This window comes from Parus major, chromosome Z (assembly GCF_001522545.3).
Source record: "Parus major isolate Abel chromosome Z, Parus_major1.1, whole genome shotgun sequence".
Classification (NCBI taxonomy): Eukaryota; Metazoa; Chordata; class Aves; order Passeriformes; family Paridae; genus Parus; species Parus major.
Window position 1 is genome coordinate 40,544,486 of NC_031799.1, and position 25,860 is coordinate 40,570,345.

The 25,860-nt window shown below is 40.1% G+C and overlaps 1 protein-coding gene across 9 annotated transcripts in view; it reads right to left on the minus strand.

Annotated features, from left to right (window-relative positions):
* Nucleotides 1-25,860, minus strand: part of SEMA4D (semaphorin 4D) — a 97,809-nt gene that overhangs the window by 57,673 nt on the left and 14,276 nt on the right. Inside the window, exon 1 of one of the 9 annotated variants that reach the window (XM_015652759.3) lies at nucleotides 809-830. The exons of the other annotated variants lie outside the window; for them this stretch is intronic. The gene's annotated coding sequence lies outside the window, so the exon portion shown is untranslated. Of the gene's footprint in view, nucleotides 1-808; nucleotides 831-25,860 lie in introns of those variants that run through there. 9 annotated transcript variants of the gene reach the window in all.

The following is a 25,860-nucleotide window of genomic DNA, read 5'->3' on the forward strand; positions in this document are numbered from 1 at the left end:
TATTACATCTTGAGTTTCAAGGAAGCTGAAAATCGACTCCACCAGCAGAGAAAAACATTACCAAACTAGCAAAAATGTTTTCAGATGTGTACTATTTGGCCCAAACCAAAGCTGACCAGACACTAGAAGCATCTGATCTGCATGCAATATGTCTGCAGACACCCTTTCCTTTGCTTCTTCTTATACAGGGTCTGTAGTTGAAAGAAGCTAAACAGAGCAAGAGCAAATGCAGATAATTTACATGGGTCATAAGATTTAAACCTAGACTGCAAAGTGACAATCATTTCTGCCCTTATGAGGAAAAGGCCACAGTTAGAACAAGCTGAGTGAATTTAGTTAAATCATAACCACATTAAGCCATTCATCTCTGTGCAGAATATCCCAGGCTTTGCAGCTTACGTTTCACTACGTGAATGGGTAGAAACATTTGCTCACATAAGCTGGTTAAATGTGATTCAGCCCAGATGTTCAAATGGCTTAGCAGTCTTTGTTTGCAAAATATCAATAAAGAAAGACAGACACAAATACAGGACTGAGTTCCTGTCCAGAGGACGTGCAATGCCTGACATTTAACAAGACTACTTTTCATTTAGCACATATTGCTAACACTCAGCGATGTACCAGAACTATGGTTATACATCATTCAGCTCTTGTTCAAATGAAAGGTGAAAATGGGTACAATCTAGAATCTGAAACACCTGCTCATTAGGGTCCCCACAACCTTATGAAGCATCATTGCACCTCTCAGCAACAACGAGACAGAGAGGAAAAAAGAGGTAAGAAAAATGCTGCCAGTCTTGGCAAATACCTGATACACCATGGGGTAGGGTGAAGTGCTCCACTAACAGCCATGGCTGTTTTCATAAACACGTAAGGTTAAGTCCAAAAGCTCTGTCATATGGACAGTGGCAGGCATGAGATAGCTAGGGCCAGAATTGCATTTACAGTGGATCATCTGCTCAGATACTTCTATCCCAATAGCAGCATGGTCCAGCCCTCCTACTACTGCAGAGGATTCTGGAAAACACACACATAAAAGACAGCATTTTAAAAAAAGTATCATAGATACACAAAGCTTAACAGGAGAATCCAGGGTGTAAAATAACACACTTCAAGCAAGGCAAATAACGTGCCAGTAATTCATCCTCCCAAATTCAAGGTCATTTTCTATTCTCATTGTGGAATGTATTGATTCTAATTAAGCACAAAATTTCCTCCAGCAATATGATGTCTGGCTCAGTCAGTTTCCACAATGCATGTGTACATTACAAATTTACCCTTAAAAAAGCAACCTGGTAAAAACCATGGATTTGATCTATTATGCAAGTATGTGTAAACATTCACAACAAACTTCCACAAACCTACTACACGGAGGTACTTGGTTCAGTATGGTGAAACAAAACAGTGCAGAAGCTTCTTCATAAATAAAGGCATTTTGTGTGCTTTCCCTGACTCAATCACAAACAACAAATTAATCCCAACACTACCATTCCAGATTATCTGCCAGCAGCATTTTAACAGAGCTGAAACCAACACAGAAACTGTTCAGAGCTCAAGTCTTCCCCAGAATATACCATGTACCAAAAGACAAGACAAGGAGTTCAGACCTACCAGAAGCAGATGCACCAGTCCTCCTTCACTACTTAAAACAAGCTAATGTCTAATTTGTAATAAAGAGGCATTTCACAGGTAAAAGAACGGATATGCTGTAATCAATACCAATAAATTCAGCATTACATCAGGACAGTATCTTCCCAGATACCATGTTTATTGCCTTTAAATTAAAAAACAACAAATTAAAGGAAACACTCAGTTCTGAAAGGACCTAACAGCCCTTCAAATTCTCCTCCTTAAATCTAGCCCCATCTTTGAAGCTCTATAGACAATCTGCTTGTAGGAGGCTATTCAGATATTGTGAGTTGAGAGTATTTATCTTGACCAAACTTTAGAAGTTCTTTTTTAACACTGGGGCTGGAAGGATTGGGTGAAAATTGAGCATCAAGTACCTAATTACAGCTTAGATGTAAGCAAAGCAAAAATTTGCCCACACTGCACACACAAAACTTTGATCAACACAAGAACACTGAAACCCTTAGCAACCATGCTCTTCATATACTTCTGCCAGAAGTCTTTATATTCTAAAAGAAGAAAATTACCTTTCAGGTATCACTCTCCTTCAAAAGCCATTTATAATTCTATTTTGTTAATTTAGTTAAAAATGTAGGTTTCCACCGTGTCCTCCAGAAAGCAAGTAAAAATAAAAAGTAAAACCAAGGATTTTGTGGTGAAGAACAGAATTCTGGTCAAGGAGCAAAAAATCAACTAGCAGAGATCCCCCCTGCTCAATATCTTAAACATGCACAGAAAGTTTACTGATGAGACATTCAGTCTTTTGTTCTAATTCATATCTATCATTTCAAAGAACAGAGGCACCACTCTCCTGCATCTGTATTTTGAAGGACCAATTGTTTTACACCAAATTGTACAAATATTCTACCTGCCATACACTTAGGATGGCAATGTACAAGCAGTTGCTCCAGCCAATTTTGTTCCAAAAGCAGCAACCGCTTTCCCTGCCTAAAAAGAATTTAATGAAGCCATCTGCTCACAGTTCAGTCTATTCTAAAAACATCCTGCATTCTTTATGCTCTCTTTTACAATTCAGAGTCTGGATAGCATCCCAAAGCTACAACCTCTGCAAAAAGCAAAACAAGATGCATAAAAAACTCCCAAAAATATTTTGTCCATATTTACATTAAAATACTGCAGTATCTGCATATATCATACATTAAATATTTAAATGAGGAATATTCCAATTGAGGAATCTAACAGATCGACAGTTTAAAAATACCCCAGTGTTACAGCCTCATATATGCACAGCAGAGAAATTAAGAACTTACGTTCATTTAAACTCCATCCAACACATCTGTAAAATAGCTATCAGGAAATACAAATTTAAAACAACTGCTGTAGGGGCTGCAGCAAAGTGCCATGTTTAACTGTCACACACCTGTGACAGCTGGTTTCAGCTGTCAGGACGTTGCCTATCCATGAGGGATGTACAGGATAAGAGTACTGGAAGTGGCACAGCTAGGCAAGAATGAACTTGAGGTCAGTTTCCTATGTGAAGTTACTGCTTTTACACATAGTACAGATAGAGAACATAATATATTGACTTTTAACACTACAAACTCACAGGCACATTTCTCCAGTTTCCCATCTGTTAGCATCCCTCTGGCAGCAGCTTAAAACATTATTTTTCAAGGAGATATATTGCAGCAAAGGATTAACTTCTGCTGCATCTGGCAGTTCAAATAAGAATAAGCATGGTTTTCCAACTGGAAAATATTCCCTTTACCCACAAACTCAAAATCTCTTTCATTGGGCATCCAACACAACTCTGAAATCAACAGTGCTGCAAATCCATCAGGAAACAGAAAATACATTCATCATGGTACCAAGTACAACAGAACCTTCAGTTTTGCCTGGCTCTTCTAAATCACTTTCAAACACAATTAATGGTTATGCTAAATTACAAACAAAACACCACAAGCAAAAAAAACCCACCAAAACCTGTAAGTAGCACAATAAAAACACCTTTGTTTGCAGGAAAACAGAACCTTCAGACACCAAGAGCAACAGCCTAGATATACAACAACATGCATGTTTTGAGTTTCATTGTTTCAAGACTTTCTGGAAGGCTGGGGACAAGAAAGGGAAAAGAATCTCTTTCAAATGCTTTTTATACCAGTTTCCAAAAAGCATGCTTTTTCTGTGGAACTCACATTTAATGTACTAAGACAGCATATCCAAAATTTCAGTAATCACCTGGTGCCCAGGAGAGTTATGGCTGCAGCACAGGCAAAAATCAGACCAAAGCTGGTGTTTAAAATGAAATTAAAAAAATCAGCAAAATTCCACACCACAACCTGAGTGTGAACATTTGCTGTGTTCTCACAGCACTGAGTGTCAAAATTCCATGCTCACAGTTCAGAACATATTGTCAAAGAGCTGCTTCTTCAGAGAGCCAAGGCTGTTGTAGCATGAAGAGGAAAAAAAAAACCAAAAAGCCTCCATTTACAGTTTCTTCTCCCAGATTTCTCTGTAATAAAGCCAGAATTGCACCTTCCAAACTTGGCCTTCTCATGATCATAAGAACAAGGAAATCAAGGTTATCATTTTGGGGTTTTATACACGGAGAAAAAGGAGTAGAACTGCAATGTTCTGTAATAATTAAGCAGGTTTTTGGTTTTTTTCCAGTGCTGGGATCCTTCAAAAGCAATCACACATCTCCTGTCACAGCCATAGGTAACTCATCTGAAATAACATGTGGCTGACAGAGACAGCTTCCAAATTAGGCCAAAGCTATCAAAGGGCCTCCATAAGGCCTCTTCTAAACTTCTCTTAGAAGCCAGATCTCCTGTTGCAAATGGTGCCATTTCCTCATTCTACATGCATAAGATTCATGAAAATCAAATCAGACAGCACTAAGACAGTGCCATAAGTGTTGACACAATCTCCTGTTCTAAGAAGCAAAACCAGACCATAATTCAAAGGAAGATGGTGTAAGTAGGGTGTTTGCTACACTCGCTGATTTAAAACACACAAATACACCTCTCATCCTCTGCTCTGGTCTGACAATTTCTGGCATGACAGCAAAATCTTTACTAACTGAATGGCATCAGCTTCACCCTCTGTGCCATAAAAGAGGGCACATCAAAATGGGCCTTATTGTGAAGAGACTTAGAATAGTGTACCCTTCATCTCTACACAGCCCTGATCTCAGGCCAGAAGACAGGCACCCAAAAACACATCACTGAGCAAAGGGAAAACAAAAGACCTCCCCATCAAAGGTGGCATCACTTGGCTGTCAGTGGCTACTTTATAAGACTGCTTGAACAGCACCATCATCCAGCTCCTTCTCACATTCAATGAAAATTCCCAGCATCGTTCCCCACTACATACTGAACCAGCCTCGGCCATATGGAGAGAAGACTGGCATTCCCTACCAACATGGCAAGCACAGAAACAGCATTCCCCCATACCCCACTCCCTCAACCAGGAATCCTAGCTGGAAGGACTAAGGCAGGGATCCATCCATACTGCTGCTTGTTTCAGCGCTTCTCAGACATGACATGCTCTGGAGAATATACTTCTGGGATATACAATAAAAAGTTCAGCAAAAATATATTTTCCAGGTTATGGCTAGATTCTATTTCCTGATAGCTTATACATCTAAAAAAAGGCACATATGCCTTCTTTTCTCTCCCCTGTTGTCTGGTGTCTGATTAGTGTTATTTACCACGGATTAAAGAGAATGTAAACTACCAAATGCTTGAAATTTGCTCCACTGGAAAAGCCCCCAAATTCACTTGTTTGAAGAGTATCAGGCACAAGATGGAAGATAATTTCAATAAATATTAGTAGTGCACTAATGGAGACAGATTTGCAACAAACAGGATCTTCTCTCCACCTCCACCAACCAGGAACAGGCGGGGACCCAAGGGACAAAAAGAATAGGACCAAGCACACAAGCAGAAAAATTCAGACTTTATACAACCACCAGACTGACAGTGCTTGAAATGACACCTTAACAGCAGTATATATACAACATATGTATTAAAGTCAGAGATGCAGAAAGCTCCACATGCACAGGTTTCTTCCCCTTGTTCTTACAGATAAATGAAAACACTAAATTTGAAGTTTCAAAAAACTTACCCAGCAGAAAGACTACACCATTTGCTTTTATGGGGAGAAATGGAGGTGTGACATCACTTTCCAGTCAGATCAGTTTCTAAATGCAGCACAGGATAGAGCCGGACAAGTTTTAGTAGTAATGCAAGGAAACAAGTAAAAGCTCATTTAACTGCAGATTTTCAGGAAGAATATGCTCTCTTTCACAGTGCAGAGCTACAGTTATGGAAAGTGTTAAGGTTTTGACTGAAATTCTGCCAACCAGAGAAAACACATTGGAAGCTACCAGACCAGCTGCTGCCATGGAACAAAGCATCTTGAATGTGTTCCTCACAAGTTCGGGTTTCCACTGATCCACCTGTCTCTTCAATTTCTAATTGCATGTGTGTATCTTTTGAATCTCATTTATGCAATTTTCCTTCTGGCATCTCCACCAGAGACTCAACAAACTGCAATGCATACCTCTTCAGCTCACAGCACACACAGGGTTAACGCTCCTGTTAACCAAGTGAGAAAACACGGCACAATACCAACGTATTTTATTTGAAGTGTGTGTTAACTTGTGTTTGAGCTACACTGAGGGTGAGAAGCACACAGGGAGGCCAGACCTCTGAGGCTCTGAAAACGCTGTGCTGATACCAGAGGACTGAGAAAGCGCAAGTGCAAGTGCACAAGCTGTGCTTCTGTCACACACACACACAGGAGAGCACTTCTCACTGAAACACACAGCCACAAGACAGGATTCTGATCTACAATAGTATTAACAACATGTCAAAGCTTGTAATGCAAGTGCGCTAAAATGTGGAAGACCTCCAGTTGAGAATAGCAGGTCTCAATGCAGATCCCACCACCTTTGCTCTCTTCCTATCCTAAACCTTGTTTAAGTTCCTTAAGCAGACAGATAATGTGGGCTTCACCTGCCTCCAAAACTTCTCTCTACAGGAGCATATGTGGGATGCCAAGCCCACATTACTCTGTTCTCACTCCCAGCCAAAACATGAACGGCTCCCAGAAGATTAATAAATAAATAAATAAGTCACTGAATGACAGTGGTCCCACAGTCCTCTTCTGTTCCCATGCTGATGAAAACTAGCAGACTGTGGCAAGGACATAATGATTTATCATTATGAGAGTATAATGATGCATCACAAATGGTCAGCAGCAGGACCCAAAAACAAAAACTGAGGAAGAACAGAAAGGGACAAGTCACCTATGCTGAAGCCTGTTTATTTACTTTTATTTGTCTTCCATCTTCGCTAACTGCAGAATGCCAAAAGCCATTTTGAGTGTTGTGAGATAGAGCAGATAAATGCCCGATGACAAGTTCAGCAAGTCTAATTTGTACCACAAGCTGGTTTCACTACATGGGTAGCACAAAAAAAAGTATGAACAAGCACTGTGAGCACGTTTAAAATTTACTTGACACATACTGAAGATTGAAAATGTAACATAAAAGTTCACTTAGAAAACCAAGGCAATCGGGTATAGCCAAGCACAAACCAACTGCATTCACAGTTCTAACACAAGCTAGCACAACCCTGAGCTTGATGCAACTTCGGGCAGCAAACAAAGGCTGCAAGAACAAAAAAAAAACTATCTGAAAGACACAGTAGAAACAATATGAAGTAATCTAATTTGAAATACACTGATGTTTAACCAAATTCTGCCCTCTCACTCTATCAAAGTGAGTGGTAATCTCATGAGAAGATCTTAAAAGCAACACTGCTACTGCTAGAGAAGCAGGTAGTGGAGTGAGTAATTAATGGCTACCCCCCTCCAGATCAATGAACAGTGACAGACTGATCATGACACACGGTATAGTCACAACAGCTGCAGCAGACAGAAAATGCTTTGTACAAAAGCTGTAATCAGGATAGTTTAGAGCTGCCAAAGAAAAAGTTAACATACAACTAAGACTTTCACACGCTGGCACTTCATTAACCTCTGCTTTCCATTCTGTTACTTTTCATACCCTTGAGTAGGGTATGTGAAACTTTGTTTTAAAGGGTTTGTCTAGCTTACTGTAAATGCAAGGGGGTCCCAAGCAGAAAGCACTGCAGTTATTAAATCAGTTTGGATGGGTAATGCCATCTTGAGAAACAGAATCAGGTCTGTGATTAAAGCCCTGCCTAAGCATGATGGCATCCACTTGCTTCCCTGTCTGAAGAATGGGATACTAAGCCTGTCACTCTCAGAAGCAGAACTTCAAAACAGATAAATCACAATTCACAGCTACTGGCTCAAGTCTAACTCTTCTGCCAATCAGTGAGTTTTATTTTAGATGCTGCAACTCATACACCAGTCTGAAAGGTTTCCAAGGCAGACAATTAAACGTTCCTGTAGGTTAGTGTACCACTGAGCAATGGGCCTCCTAGCACAGTTCTAACAAACAAACTGTACTAACAGACTGGCCATTAATTAAAGCTGACGCTTCCTTGCCCATCAGGCAACAGCATTCAGGAGGCATCACATAACGAAACCATTGTTACTCAGTCTTTTCCATATTCAACTGGAGAACAAAAGGTGACTGTTGTACAGTCAACAAGGACTTGAACTTCTGCAGGTAGCTCCACTTCTCATCTCTCAACAAACTCAATAGTGAAAAAAGATTTTTCTGAAAGAAGGGGTGAAAACTCTCAGTAAAAACAAAACAAAATGTTTTATTTTCACTAAACAACCTTTTCGTAACAGGTTTCCACTAAACAGCACCTTTTCATAACAGCCATTTAACAGATTTTAAGTTCAACATCACACCAATTAACTACTGCCAGAAGAAGCTAGAAAAGACAGTACAAACCCCTCCCCCAGGACGGACAGTTTATCATCCTTATCCTCCTCGGTCACCATATTTAGCACTCTTTTGAAACTTTTCAAACCTATGAAAAAAAATACAACATTTTGATACTCAAGTATGAGACAATTTTCAGAAGAAAGGTGTCTCAGGGGAATAAGACAGAAAGAATAAAAATCAGATACTCACTTCTTCCAAAACATTTGTGATATGACACTTATTATGTCTACAAAAATATGACTTAAGAAATTGCATAAGGAAAGGGTATGGAGACGGTTCCATAAGGAAAGGGTAAAGAGAAAATTCCTTTAATAAAGGAAGGTAAGAAAGATTTTGAGCTTCTGGTGGTGTTCCATGAATACACACAATACACTTAAAAATCCATCACATCAATGTTATTTCTAAATTGTGATGTTTGATCAACCACACTAACCACAAGCAGCAATCACAGGTGGCACAATGTGAGGACCAGCTGAAAAGAATAAATACTTTCACCCCAATTTTCATGAGAAGAGAAAAATTATCAAACAACATACAAAGCTTCAGAAACAAGTAAAGAAAAATCTCAGAATAAAATGAAATAGCAGACTGAGACACATAAAATACCTCTAATGGTAGTGATTTATTCTATCACAGCCTGTTAGTGTCAGGTTATGAAATGAACCCACATGATTTAGGAATTCACATAGGGATAAAATGTTTTTCAATTAACAATATGGATCTGAGTTGGCTGATGTCAAGTGCCTGTAAGTGATAATCTCGTGAAAATGATAGATGAACACTTTAAACAAAGTCTTAAAATTCAATACTTTTTATGACCTTAAGTTTATGAAGACATGCTTAATGCTATCTTCAAAATTAACCAAAAGAAATTAGATAGTAGATATAAACTGTCATCCTCCCAACTAGAACATTTCTCTTGTTTTCAAATATCTCTGCTTCCACACCAGGATACAGATAAAACAATGCATGAAGTCAATATACAAAAGCTGGTAACACAGCACTGTGAAGCCTGTAAGAAATGAACAAACTCACAAAGAAAATTACTACGTGACAAGCATTTACAGAAAGGAAGATATGGATGGGGGTAAAAAACCACGCAGCTAACAAAGTCAAAGCTGCCACTGAAAATTGGTTTGTCCTTCCACTTAACAGAGGCTGCTAAACACCTCCACAAGGCAGCTGGGGTAAAAATCTGCTTCTAGAAAAGCAGTTCCCAATATACAGCCTCCTGCAGAGGTAGAACCCATTGCCACTTTTCTTTTATGGAAGTGTGCTTTATTGCTGCTCTGAAATACCCGCCTTCAGTTTCCAAACACTCAGGTTTCACATACATTATCCTAATGAGTCAGCTATATTTTTCTTCCTCAACATTTGTACTTACCCTTTTATGCCCATTACCTTTTCTTTGACAAGTCACAAAGGTGGTGCTTCTTGAATTTATCCACTGTAAACATTTTTCTAGTACTTATCAAATCTCTACAACTGAGTTAATATCTTGTACTCCCTCACAGGCAAACAAGATTATGGAAGAAGACAAAACCAAGCTTTTGTGAGCTTTGCTAACTGATATGCATTATAAGCATCGCAAATTAAAAACATACATGGAATCTGTTCACAGGTGCTAAGACTTTACAATAAAGCTCCAAACTTTCAAATGAATCCTTGCAAGTGTCTTTTAAAACAGTTTTTCAAGACATTCAGACAAGGTCTGCCCAAAACCCTGTGTTTTCAAAGCAACCAAGTTCAGAGCCAAAAGTCATGACTGAGACCAGCAGCCTCTGGGGGCTGTCAGCACTGGAGTTCCTCAGATGTCAATTTACATAGCTCTAGAGCTACTGAACAGAGAAGCCTACAGCAAGCATTTACTCTCCAGATCTCTAAGACACAGACACTCTTTACAACATAAAGGGCATAGGTGAAGCCATTTCTTGGGGTTTGTTTTGGTTTTGCTTTTTTTCCTTTTTAAAACAGTTACTTTTCAGTACACCAAGGTCTTTCATTAAGTCACACAGCTTCAGTCAGCACAGTTTCAGCACACAACTTTCAGCACAGTTCCTAAGGTTAAGAAGCAAAAAGTTAAGCCTTAGTGCACTTCTGCAGTCCTCTTCCACTGTAGCTACATCACTTCATCAGGGTAAAGGAGGTGTGTCAGGTAGAAACCTTTCTAATCAAGTAGGGAGCAAAGATAAGCTGCTCAGACACAACAAATTTGTCTTGTGGCATAACTTTGGCCATGCCATGAATACATGCATTTCTCTTCATTATGAGTCCAATTTCTAAATTGCTATTAGACACAAAATCCCCTTCATCCTCTTATCCCCATCAACTAAAACCTACATAAAAGTTTGCAAGAGGAAAGGAAACAAATGGGATTATAGAAACAAAATTAGACCTTTTGACTTATTTCCTTCTTCCCCTTTCATTCACTACAAACGAAAAAACCTCTTGCCTTCATCTTTCAGCAGAAATCATTCAGCTTAATCAGCATCTAAACTTACCTTCTTCAGGCAATGAGAATCCCAATGTCTTCCTCTCAACTGAGCGTAAACCTTACATGGATGGGAGAAGAACAATTTCAGGGTGGGTACAAAGAAGCAGCAATGGGAGGGCCACCCAGCTGCACTGCCAGAGAAGACAAGAGTTCCCTCACACTATAATACCCAGCGCTGTCCATGCCCCACAACACAGCTTTGCTTCCCCATGTCCTGCAGCCAGTCTGGCCACCACTGCCTGGCTCCTGTCCTCTCAGATGTGAGTGCCCTGCTCAGCTACAGGGAGGAAAACAATGGGGAAAAGCAAGGCCAGAGAAAGGGTCCTGTGTTTTCCACCAGCTGGCTTTCTGGTGTAGGGGCCCATTTTTGTTGAGAATTTGACTGAAGTGGGAAGCAACTGATGTAATCTCAGTTCAGTACTCACCAGGACAGCAGTGGCCATGGGAATTTAAGGTAGTGGCTACCACATCTGCTCTAGAAAGCTCTTCAACAAACAGACAAAAATACTTTAAAAATTGATACCTACAGAATTGAGAGAATTACAGAGAAGAGTTCAGCAACACCAAAACAGGAAAAGAAGGGAAAAAAAAAATACAATCCAATAGTGTGTTTTAAGTGAGCCCTGGAAATCTTAGAAACCTGATGACCCAGATGGCATGAGTTAGCATTCAGACAAAACAGAACAGTTTGGATGAAGAATACTCACAGATTACACATTAGAAAACTTATTAAAAGCATCACTACCCAGAAGAGACAGAGGCCAACCCTCACAATAGGCCCTGTTGTCATCACCAAATACAAAAACCTTAGAAAGGCATCTTACTTGTTAAACCTGCCATTTTTGCTGAATCCAACTTCTACAGATACAAAGAGGCAATTCACAGGTCTTTACCAACATTAACTGGGGCATGGAGCTGGTGTGGCAGGCGAGTTTCACCTCCCAGGGTCCACAGGAAAACAAGTCCTGTGCCAGAGGGTTTTGGTTTGCTCCCCCTCTCTGGTGCTGGATAAGAAGCCAGCCTGGACCCATATCCTCACAAACCACCATTTCAACTGTCTGCAACGTAAGCCAAACCGTGCTACACAGCGCTGCTCCCCAAAAACCACAGGGAAGGTAAAAGATGGAGGATGCTCTTCACAGAGGCTCAGAACCTGGTCTCTCTGGCCGGCACTGGGAGGCAGGGAAGGAGCAGCCACGCAGACAGAGATAGAGCTGGGCAAGAAGCTGACAGAAGCAGTGATCACCATGGAATACAGTGACTGGACAAATCTGGTTAAGAGGCATAAATTAATTACGAGAGACAGAGGCCATTTTTGTAGTGCTGCCGACAGGAGCTGTGCCACTGCACCTTTCTCAATCATTAATTGAGGGCAAAGCAAAACAATGTGCTTGCAACCCATCCTTCAGAGCTGGTTCCTCCTGGCCCCATTCAGCAGCCGTTCCTAGAGTCTGGACAGAGATGACTCTCCTGTCACAATACCTAAAAGCAAGAAAGGGCTTGGCAGCTGCTCCTCCTTTTCCCCTATCCTTGCCCCATGCCTTCAAGAAAGGCATAAAAGCCCTCCAAGGACAGCCCTGCTGACACCAGGGCTCATCTTGCTATGCCACACTCCAGATACTTACAACAAAGGGAGAAAAAAAAAGTTAACATAAATATATTCAAAATAAGAGTCACTGTCAAACACAAAGATAAACTCCACACCTAATTTATAAAGAAAATTAACTCTACACTTAACAATCTTCAGATGACATAAACTTGAAGAGCCTGACACCCCAGCAGTAACTATCCCTCCTTAATTGATACCCAGCAGTGTTTCTGTTTGGTGAAGAGTTTGGGTCAGAGCCTCCCTGGACCCTTACCACATCTCACATTCCCCATCAGCCTTTGGCTGCCCCAGAAGACTCTGGTCTCACCAAACTGGCAGCTGCTGGCCAACACAGCTGCAACAGCCAAGAGGGCCCTACACAACAGACACTGCAGAAGAAGGAAGGAGGTCTACAGCCATCATCTACCATTAATAATTTAAGACACTATCAGAAAGTTTTACTATTTTTAAGAAAGTCTTTGTTCAATGTTAAAGCACACAAATGATTTATCAGATCCTTAAAATGCATATTAACCATTCTGAAAAACATCAACTGATCAGTCTGTTTCATATTATGGGTCAACCTTCTTTTCCTAAGGCATACAAAGACAGCTTTCATCAATTCGTATTTTATACCTTGAAACTCTTGCCCAAGTTTTCCACCTAGAACCTGACTGTCAAATGATCTGTATTTTAACTAGACGTTTTAAAAAAATCCCAAACACTGAACTCCACCAAACTTTTACCTTTTTCTTGCTTTGAAGAAACTCTGCTGACATGTAGTATTCTAACCCATAAGCACAAAACACCAGATCACCCTTGTAAAAGGAGAAAATAGCTTCTCCATGCCTAAACCCCATTCCATACTCAAATGTGTTATCTGAAATTAATGCAGTTGAAACAATATGGAAAATTAGGAGGTTGGAGTGTTAGATAAACACACACAAGCATGACTAGGTACATTTTTTTCTCCAGGCACCCCTCAGCAAACAGACTAAATATTCTTCATGTCTGTAGTAACCATTCTTTCAGGAAGATGATTAAAAAGAAGCAGCACAATATACTGTCCCTATGATGCAAGTTTTTATACAGAAAGATTTCTGCATACTTAAAAATTTAAACATCAAATCAATGAGTAAATTAAGACCTGTCATTAAACAGCTGTGTTTTCTAACACACTTTTCTTAGAATTTTTCCACCATTCAAAAGCAAACAATACTCCCATAAAAGATTAACCACATGCTGTATTTATGTACTGTGTGATTCTCTGCCAAGTGCATCAAGCTACAGAAAGTTAACAGTTTCTAAATTAAATAAAAATGTCTGGTTTCAGCCTTCTTACCTAGTTAAGTAGTCTGCTGTTAAGACAACTGGACCAGCAAACTTAACCGGCAACTGTCACATATGGGTGAGCTCAAGTGAACCAGTTTTGTAGCAAAACATCGCCTACAGCCTGAGAAGTCATTACTAAATGAAGATTCCATATTAAAATCAGCATCTTGCTCAACGTAATTAAAAAATATAGGTTGGAAGCAGCATATTAAATCTTAGGGAACCTACTTAAGCAGAATGCAAGCTGTGAAAGAACACCAATCACTGACAATAACAAAAATGCAGAAAACATCCCCCAATTCATTAGTAGCCAAGTAATTAATCACAGTGAGCTGGTCAGTGCTGGAAAGTGTCCCCAAAAGCCTACACAGCCAGATTACACCACCCTTACACACTTCTAAGGAGAGCGCCCCCTCTACATTGAAAGTCTGGGCTTAAACTAAGCCCACAGAACAAGGTATCAGTTATGAAGAGTGAACAACATGGTGAAAATCTGTGCCTGCACAAACAAGATCAACTACTAACCTGAATTAAAATCAGAGAGGGAAAAAAAATGCAGCCTGCTCTAAGAAACTGGTGAAGTTAGAATGCCAGATGCTCTTATTAAACTGACACATAGTCACACAGAAGTCAAGGTGAAGAAAGCACTGAAACATGAGGCAAAGGCATCAGCATCAAAAGAAGAGGACATTGTGCAACAGGTCCCCAACATTCCATCCTCTGCAATTCGATCCTAAAACTTGGGGGGGAGAAGAGACAGCCTAACAACCCATCATCACAGAGATCATAATCTCTTGCGTAAGGGAAAAGCATAGAATTAAAATAATTCCCTCCTTTGGTGGCTGCCAACAAACATGTACAATTCCACACTAAATAGTAAGTGAAAGAAAGCCAAAACTTACGAAATATTTTTGTCAGCTGAAAGAAACTGTCACTTCAGTCAAGTCAGATTCACCCTTAATTTGTTGATGCCCACTTTCATGCTCCAGCTCACCACAGCACATATCACACCACGGTTTCACCAACACTCCTCTTGCTGGCAAAACCAGCTGAGGCAGCTCCTGGTCCTACAGCAGTGCTGCTTTGTCACTGGAGGAGACACACCATCAGCAGCAAGCAGCATTGATGTGGCACAGCATCAGGCCTCTAAGCAGCAGCACTACCACTTCTGAGGAAGCTGCATGGGAGCAAGGAGAGAGAGTGAGAACTAGCAGAAGTAGCTCTGCCTGGCTTTTCTGGCATATGTAATGGCCATGGCACAGCAACACCGAGAGGCACAAGCCTCCATGAATGCCATGACCATGAGAAACACAAAGCACCATTAATGCTGCTGCATTTGAGTTGATCTTAATGAGCAAGTGGCGACACTGGATATTTGCATTTGTATTCATAATAAGGAGTTTTGTTGTGCAATTTTCAGGCTACATTAAAACAATAAATATAATCGTGGAGGAGAAAGAGGCAACTTTGGTTTTGCCCATAGTAGAGATGAACCCACAGGCTTGCATTTGTGCATCACATATCTCCAATCACACTGACTCTTCTTTGAGGCAGGAGGACGGCAGCACGGACACATCATGCCCAATGACATGGATAGGGAACAACACCACTCCATACTCTATGCCCTGTGTGCCCTGGCAGCCCCACCACATCTCCACAGCTAACCAACCCCCAGTTCAGCTCCTCAAAAAGTCTTCCTTGTAAGGGTGCAGCATCTGCATGCCCTAAGGGCCACTGCCATACATCAGCAGCTCAAAACTCAGGGTCCTTTACTACATGAAAGCCAGCTCATCCCAAGGTGCAGGCTTCCTATACAACTAAACACTCCACCAATCTCGGCATGGCTTTTCTGCCCATAGTGCACTACAGATATCAGTCACCAACACAGCAGCACCGTGTAAAAACCTGCAGTCACCTTTCTTGTGGGTTTTCATGCATGTGTAACCAGAATGCACAAATAACTATCTCAAGCCAAGGGGCCTGATTCTTGCTGCAGTTAAGGTAAAATGTCTGAGTACCACTGCTAGTTGAGAAACTACCACCATACCTGAGTAATCTCTGCAAACAAAACAACAAGCCTTTTCAATGCATACGGTCTGAGTAGACACTGTTAATGAAGATGAAGGACAAACAAAGCTCACAAAGCTAGGAGAGTTTTAAATACCTGCTTTACAGGCAAATCTCAGCAAAACACACAGGTCTAAAAAAAAACAAAACCAACCAAACGTATTCTTTATTTGCAAAGTACCGTGAGATCATCTGAGCTTCTATACCTTTACCTCAGTTTGTAATTAGGACTCTCTCAGTAACATGTGCATGGGATTATAGATTTCCTTCCCTCCCCCCCAATCAAGTTTCAAGTTTGTGGACCAGATCCAAGGAGCTAGTTTCTATGCATTCCTGAGGGAGAAAGGGCTATAGAAAAGTCTTTTATTTCTGCATGTATTTCCCAGAAGGCCCAACTAATGCAAAAGGAAATGTATCAGGCTTCTTCAATGGGGGGAGGGCAGGAGGGGATTAACATGTTTCATGGGCAGAGTGTGCGCAAGCCAGGAGGGTTGAGCACTTCAGTCTGAGCAATTAGATGCAACTCTTTTGTAAACCTTACGGTATGATAGCTGAAATACCCTTTTCAACAGAAAAACCTACTCAAGTAAACGTCAAAGTAAATTGTGCTGAAAAACAGACCACGTCACAAAAGGCTACTGGAAAGGGACACGCTTGAGACTGAGCATGTACAACTCGTGAGAATCACCACTGAAGCACATCAGCATCGTCAAGTTAAGGGTATCAACTCGGCAGTGTATATTTTCATTGCAAGTCAGCATCAGCTGCATGGTTTCATGTAACTGCTAGCAACTGTTTCCTCCTCCTAAACTGATTTTGTACATACTTCTCTACAAAGCTTTTAAAGAACTTACCTAGTTTGGGTCCAGTTTCAGAAAGATGCATCAAGATTAAAAAAAAAAAAAAAAAACAAAACCAAAAAGAACAACCAGGAGCTGAGCAACTGTTCCCTATACAAACGTAAGTATTACAGGAAACTAGATAAAAGGTTCTTTCTCCAGGATTGTGACTCCAGCTGCTATTTCCCTGGAAAAGCCAGACAGGCAATGTAGATAGCAGCTTCTGCCCCACCCCACACCTCCAAGGACTCAAACTGTGACTCCAACCACCAGGCACACAGCTGCAGTGTTCCCCAAGCCTCTGCTGTTCCCCTTAGGGCTGTTTTTTCTTTAAAAAGTCCCCCTTCCACTTGCTCGCAAAAGTAGGACTTAAGGCAGACATAGCCTAAATTTGCTGAAGGTAGATACTGCTTTCATTTTTACAGAGGACAGGGAGCAGACCATGCCACTCAGGTTAACTTACTAACATGCAACTAATTGAACAAGAAGCTCAGTTCAAGTTTTACTGCATTTGCTGGTCCAAAAAAATCCCTATTCCACCTGTATTTAAAAGCTATTTGCAGTTCAATATAGCATGCTACTATTACAGCTGTCTACTCAAAGTAAAAACAAATTCACTCCCAGAGTTAATCAGCATTTTTGGTTACAGTGTAAACAGCGTAGGATATTTAACTAGTACATTCAATATCATAATCACTAACCCTCCTCTTCAACTCTCACATAGAAAAGTAAAAGCAGTCAAATTATTTATTTACTTAAAAACAAGTGATCAGGTTGATTGTTCCAGGACTGTGCTTTTAGATGGTGAACTATCCAGAACTGTATTCGTGATATTTAGTAAATCAATCAGGAGGAGGGGGGGTGGGGGGTGGAAAGTTACAAGATTCAGTACTGATTTTGCTCAGTAACTTCTTTTCTATGATCTCATTTTACAGTATTTGAAGGCTTTCAATTTTGCAAAACTATACTCTGGAATTTTAGCACTACAAATGACAGACTCTCTGTCCACAAAGACCAACACTTCCAACAGTAACCCGTTTGCCTATGCCCCTTCATCTACTACTAAAAAATATGCAAGCAATTTAAGACTTTATCATGTTGATAGGAGAAGGTGATATTGAATAGCATAATTCACTTAATAAGGTATGAAAATATCCAGCAGCCAGAAACTGATGATCAACAAAAAAATGTGCAGGGTCTCACATAGGAGAGTAATTAATGCTTGGAAATAAGATGACATGGGGGATTTGCAATCATTAGAATCAAAATGAGGAGAGATCCATTTTGTGCAGAGGGAACATGAGAGTAGCAGACAAGGCTCACTACAAAATTTCACGCAGTCATTCCAGAGGTCTGCACTGCACTCAGGAGCTATGGCAACACCTTTAATTTGCTTTACTTCAGGGAAGCACAGGCACACTTTTTTCATCAGGTTATCTTTTCATTTTTAGCTGAGCTCATCAACCTACCCACTCCCCCCACTCCTCTCTCCCCTGTCTCAGGCAAGAGAGAGGGCATTGAAAGGGTAGGCAGAACCAGATGCTGTAATTCTGGGGTGATACAAGAAAAATGATTTTGTGGCTCTATCAAGAATTTTACTATCTTTTAAATTTTTTACATAGTTCCCCAACGCAGCCATGCCACGAAGCTGCAGAAGCAATGAAGGACAGAGCACAGCTGCAGCAGTAGCACGCACAGCTCTGTAGCACAGCCCCTTTTCAGTGCAAAACCCACTGAGCAGTCTGCTGCTATATATGCAGCTGCCTCATCAGAAAGACTTCATGTGCATATCTCTGAGAGAGACAACAAAGACCAAGGCAGCAATCAGTCTTATGGCTGTTTTAAATCCATTTCTTTCTTCTTTCACCCCAAATCAAAACAAAACACAAAACAAAAAAACCCCACGCCACACCAGAAAACAATAATTCATAATTACAGCATAGATTTTTTTCCATTATGAATATGCCCATGTGGATGCTAAATGCAAAAAGAAGGGAACAGAGCCTGTGTGAAACTAAGTCACAGGCTTCTCATCTGGCCTGAGAAAGCATGAGAAAGAATCCAAACAGTCCTTGGTAAAGGACAACAATCTTTGCAGGTGGTGTTTAGGCAAACAGTCAAGGGGTGATGTTACACTTAACCAATGATGGTAGATGTGTTGCTTTAATGACCAATGAGAGTTTTACCTCTCGGACTTTCTCAAACATGTCTATAAAAGATCAAAAATAATAAACTTTGCTCTCCCATTCAACGCACAAGAGAGTCTGTGTGGTTCTTCTCACCATTCCCAAGAGGGCAACATGCCCAACCCATTATCAAGGTAGAAGTGAAACCCTAGCATCAGTACTTGTGCTTTGGAAACAATGTCATTACAGACCAAAGCTCTACTCAGTGACCTACCTGAAAATTATTCCTTATTTCTCTCTGGCTGTATACATAGGTTTGAAAAATCCCACCTAAATTTTTAAAATGTTTCTGTCACAGCCACACTTCTCTAAGTCTGCTCTTATTTGCCATGAATCATTGCAATGCAAATTCTCCATATTAACTTCTTCAACCTTGCATGGCATAATTACAAATGTTCTGTGTATGTTTACATATTTAACTGAGAGATTTCATACCATGCAAAGGAAATGTTTCAGTACACATTTATTTCATGTTATGCTTACACAGTGCTAGATCATTTACTTCTCCATTTCTAGATAAACTCTAGCATAGCGCAGTTCATAAACACCTATTATAACACTAGATAAAATACAACGTAACAACGCAAATGGAACTCCCCAAATTGCGCACAATAATTAAGGGCCTTAATGAGAATCCCACGTGAAGAAAAACTCCATTTGAGAACTGGAAAGTGACAGACCGTAAAATCAAATAATGGGAAAGTAGGTTTCCACCTCAAGATACTGTGCATTCCACATATATACCAGACCCCAGGAAACTCTCTTGAAAGCTGACATGGGATCTGAAGCTGTCTGGGACAGTCCAGGGCAAAAGTAAAGCAGCATTATGTCAAGTTTTGCCTATGGTAGCAACACTGTTTGGAGAAACTCTTTCATTCCTCTCAGTATCACACATCTTATCCAAATTATCATTTGACCAAAGCCATTTGTGCTTCTACTGTTACTACCACGAAGAAGGCATATAGCCTGAAGGGTTTAGCAGAACACCTTACTCGGCCTATCATCTGCCAAAACTGAAGTCAACAGCAGGTGCCAGCACAACTGGGGAGCTTTCCCTTCACAAGTTCTCAAGCAGAGGAGGAGCACCGATCTAGAGCCTGGAGTTTAAGACACAGAGTTAAACATACTCCCTTTCCCAGAAGCCCTGTATATCTGGAGACTCTGAAAGCATGGGTGGTCCCTTCAGGAAGTAATGAATCCCTACAACCCAGAAAGATGGACGAAACAGCCAGCTGACACCAAGTTCAAGCAGCCTCCCTTCTCCATTCTTGACTATTTCCTGAAATATTTCACCTGCTTCTGTCACCCACAAATCCAAATCAAGAAGGCAGATTCTGTAATAAGAGCAGTAAACGCCTCTGAGCTTGTAACTAGTAGCTTTTCAACCAAAGAAATAGGTATAACTTGTTTTTTCTTCCTAAAGTTCCTCAACCATCCTCAGAATAACAGTGAACTTCAATCAAATAGGGCCCTTCGGGATCCTGACCGGCACTAGATTTCCAGACAAGAAAATTTGTATTTACATGATTAATAATGTAATTACTATAATTACTTATAATAATATATTAGTATGTATTATATGTTAGGTACTACAACACATATTAATACAATATTATAATTACTTATATTTAGTAGAAAAATTTTGAGGAATACAGGCTTCTTTCATTGACTGATGCCTTTAAAGTTTAAAGCAACATTTAATATAAAAGGAAAAAACAGTCATGAAAACTGGGCTATGCATTCATTTTACTTTGGTCTCTCAAGCAAATTTAAGCACCTTACTTTATTGAGCTTTTTGAAATCCTCCCAGTTGTAAAATTCAAACAGCAAATTTATACCGCCCATATAAACTAACTTCAAGATCATGAGGCCTTCACCCAAAGTCACTTACAACATTTTAGAACGAACTACTGTTTAAAACAAACTTCTTTCAGTTACAATTCATACAGTGACTTTCCCAGAGGGCAAACAAAGCATGGCAATTCAGTTGCTGCAGCTCTCCCAAACCTCTTGACTGTTTGCGTCTCTGGTAGCTCATGCAATGGGGTGACTTTGTCAGCATTATTTCTGCAAACCATTTTAACTGCAAAAGCCAGCATGCACCACTGGCTGCTGCTCTGGCACGCTATGCTACATACCCCCAGTCTGGTCCTTGGTCACGCTGCTGAAGCAGCCGCACTAATCCCAAACATTTGTGATTTTTTCAAAAGAAATCATTAGTTTCACAGCAGTTTTAGTGGACCTTATTTTACACTGATGAAGGCTAACAGCAACAACCAGAACAACCACAGCTACTTTGTTCACACAGAAAACAATGTGAAACTGCCAGCATCATTCTGAATTGCCAAAATTGCTGAGTTTTACTGCACTATGTTAAATAGCTTGTCTACAAAGCAAAGTCACAAAACTGATGGTTGGTAATTTCCCTCTCCCATTCACCCTCCCTCACAGCAGATGCCAACTAATCAGCTACATTTCTTTAATAATAAAAACATATCAGTCAGCTGATACAAACATGGTAACCTGAAACCTCTCATTGTTTTAAGTATTTAATTCTTGACAGAATGAGAAAGAAAACCTGAACACTGTCAACTTCTAATCTGCAACTACACTTCTTCAGCTGATTCTGCAGCACAATTCTGCAAGTAAAAAGCAGTAACTCTTAGCACATAAATAAAAACTGCATTATGAAAATTAATTGGCAAATCCATAGTTTTTTGGGCTAAAAAAGAAATGAAACAATGCAAAAATATGATTTGTATAAAATGAGGGAAGCAGTGAAGAGGCACACAACTTTCATTTGAGGAATGCTCTCAGTTCTGCTTGCTACCACCAGCCGTGGTTTATGCCCTGATACCTTGGGCAGCCCTCTATGAAGGTTCTCTAACAGCCTGTTCCAATGCTTTTATTCCTGGAGAGGGCAGCCCATGGCCAGGCTGGAGTGGAGCCCCAGTGAGGCTCCCACAGCAGCAGTCACCACTGCCAGGTCAGCAGAGGACCTCCCGACCTGCCCCTCAGCACTGATGCCTCTGCCCCTGTCTGCTAGCACCTGCACAACTCAGGGGAAAACTAATTACCACATAAGCAACAGGAACAAAAGCAAAGATAAATTAATAGTCAGTACTGAAGTGCATCCATTAACAAAGCTGTAGAGAGAGAGCTATGCAAGACAGCAGTCTTGGGACATTAGCTTAAAAAAATTTAAAAAGGGAAAGCAACATGAAAAAGCAGACACAGCTACACACCCAGGCAGAAAATGGAGAGAGCAAAACACCAGTGATAGCTACTGCATACCAGAAGTATCAGCTTTCCATTCCCCAAAGAAAGTTATGGCATGTGCCAGGTTTCAGCCATTCAGGAGAGAAGCAGGTCTGTATCACACACATCTGCCACTGATAGATGGGACCACCCTCTCAAATCTCTCCAACTGACTGCAAAGAAAAACCACCTGCACCCACAAAAACAATCCTCATCTCCCAGCAGCCTCCAAAACTAAACCAGAACCAGGAAAACCTGCTGTGGCAAACCCTTCCTGAAGGACCTACCACCACCAGGCCAAACTCTACTCCTATGCCTGCATCCATCCAGTGCTCCCTGCACACTAATCTATGCACACCATCTACTCGGCCACATACCTCAGGAAAGTCTCCCCTCCCAACAAAGATGGGCTTCCTCAAGAGGAGTATATAATTCCTTGTGCTTACCACCATCTCACTCGCTGTAAAATCCTTCCCCATTTTGCACACTACGTCACCATCTCTATCATCAGCTATCTGCTGATCTCCCTGTGAATAAACATACATATATATATACACACACCTTTTCTGCCATAGAAGGGGAAAACATTTCAAGATGCCAAACTTCAGATAGCACTGCACACCCAACCACCACAAAACAACTCAGTGACAAGCATTCCTTCCTCTGAATCTGCTTTTTTGTCATTTTTACAATTTTGGTCTTTTTCTGACCAAATAAAAAAAAAAAAAAAAACTAATTGGCAATTCATAGGTTCAGTGAGACCTTGACTAAAGGTCATATTAAAACATATTAAAGCAAAAATTAACATATTAAAGAAAAAATTAACATATTAAAAAAATATTGAAGAAAATATACATGTGAAGTGAGTATCAGGTAAGTTTCTTCTCAAATTATTAGCTTCTCAAATGCACAGACTCACTCCCACATGTTTTGTTGGTTTTTTTTATTAGACAAAGCATCAATGTTGTTAAAATGTAACAGCATCTTTTCGGTATTTAATAGATTCTTGTTATTAAAGAAAAGAGATCTTTTAGAAGCATAAAAGATTATTCGGATGTCTTCTAAAAGACAGATTTTATTATTGGTTTTCCTTTTGTTTTGCACATATTTCCAAACATCACCCCACTGATTTTGCATTTGTGAGGAATGCATCCTGTTCATTTATTCAAGTGTGTTTCACTGATGATGATGATGATCAAGGTACAGTTAGATTTTTAAAATCACGAAACCAGAAAAAGCAGGTGCTAGTTACGCAATACATACCACAAGTTTTAATAAAAAAGCAAAAGCACTGGCACGATTCAGAAGCAATAACCAGAAAATGCAATAATACATTCTAGAGAACAAGCACAACTGATGTGTATGTCATTCCATGCCCCATTTATTCATCTAACTTCAGCATGTCTTTGGGCAAAAAATACTGATATGCAACTGCCATTCACTTTTGTAAACAAAGAGTATTCTGTATATGTTTCTACAAATCACATCAAACCCTGATGTCTTCAAAATAAGATTTTGAAGACATCAAGTTAAAGTTTTGCACACTTAGAGTGTAAACAAAGCAGCCAGTTGTTCAGCTACAATTTACACAAAATAGGCACCTTCACATTTAAGCTGTATGGCAGTAGAAAACATGCAGAATATACAAATAATGTACCAACAAAAAGAAAAAAAAAAAAACAAAAACAAAAACAAAAAAACAGCTTCCCAGTAGTTTCTACTAGACCACACTGAGGCACTTACTCAGCCATTGCTATTCTTTGGGGCTACACCTACATACGTCTCCAGCTGAACCTGAAAGCTATTACAGAAATTATGAAAACTAGTCACAGAAAGAGATCCCAATGTACACATACAGGTAAGAAAACTTACAATTAATCTCCACACAAGCAACATGACTCAGTTCGACTTGAAGTTTAGGAAACTTCAACCTGCTAAGAAATTCGGCTTCCTTGTTAGTTACAATGTAATGAAACTGACCAGTCAACAGTGACAACACTGTGTAAACCTCTCCCATTTGGAGCCTAGATTACACCATTTTACAAGTTAAAAAATTCTTTTCTGCTGCCACTAAATTATTCCCTATTGTGACAACTCATTTACTAGAAGCATCTTTAAATGAGCTTTCAGTTTACTGAATCTAACAGAGTATCTAAAATTTAATTTCTTACCTGCAACTCAAGCTGCATGGCTGTTCTCAGAGCCCTATTAGAAGGACCGTAGCAAAAGGTTGCCTTGAGCACTTGGCAATGCCCTGAATTTTGTCATCAAGTAATGAGTCTGCCACAAAAATAATGACTACACGGCAGCAGCCTGCTGGATATAAATCACTTTGCTGCTTAAAACTAGATTTGGGATCAATATTAAAATAAAACCAAAAAAAAACCCTAATACTATCTGAAATGAGTATAAAGAAAAAAGCATCTGTGCTGGTCTCACTAACAGGATGCAAATTAGCATTAGGTTATTCCACGTTTGAGCAAGTGTAAAGAAAGAATATGAAACAGAAGACATTAAGCTCTTCACACAGTCATCTCACACGTGCTAAATGCTTCACCATGTAAATGGAAACCCTTTCTAAAGGGAGACTAGTACTAAGAAGCAGCAAAATACATGTTTTACAAGTAGCCTCTCCCCTCTCCAGCCCTGCTTACCCTTTGTTCCCATAAGGGTTCAGTTCTTGGTTAACATCTCTCAGTCTGAAAATAATTGCCTGCCTCCTAAAGGCATCTTGGACAGTGTCACTCCTTAATCAGCAGGAGGACAGCTGAGTGATGTGAGGCATTTCCATCTTCTCCCTGGAGCAATTGCACCATCTCCACAAGGCACTACTGCAACATCAAGAACTAAAATGACTTTAGATGTGGTACTCTCCCATAATGAGAGCCATATGCCAATAAGGCTGCCCTCTAAAAACCCAGTTCTATTAGGCTGCCTATTAGGACTTAGTGTATTGATATGGCCATGCCAAGGATCAATCAGTGCAGCCTGAATTCAAACCTCAGGGAAAATCCATCTGTAGAAATGAACTCCCAACATGTCTGGTATACCTAGATTCAAAACCACAAGCAATAATCAATTGCATAATCTTTAAATTTTTATCATGGTGTGAACATGGTAATCAGTAGCAGTAGGTTTGCAAGTTCTAATGCTCTGGTATAGGAAGGATACCAGTAAAATTCTCCTAGATTTACAAAATGTGATGAATTTACTTCTCTGCACAAACACCTTAGAAAATAGAACTAGTTATCTATTTCTCAGTAAATTGGAGGGATAGAAAAGAAAAACGTGATCATGGGCTTTGTTACTATACTTGCATTGGGTGTACTAAGAAGGTAATGAGTGAATCAGAATAATACGTATTTCAGCTTTCATCAGATCAGTAGCACACACTATAGTTTCACCCCACAATGAAACACCAACATCTAGAAACTGCATGGATGCATTTCTTCAAAGTCACCTTCTTTCTTCACATGACACATTTGCTTGAAAATCTAGACAGGATCCTCCACATCTTCCTTCTCAAAGAGACACCAAAATCACCTTTTCTGTAAGAACACATACATCTTTCTTTTTATCCAGTTTTCTATCCTTCCCAACTCCACACTCTT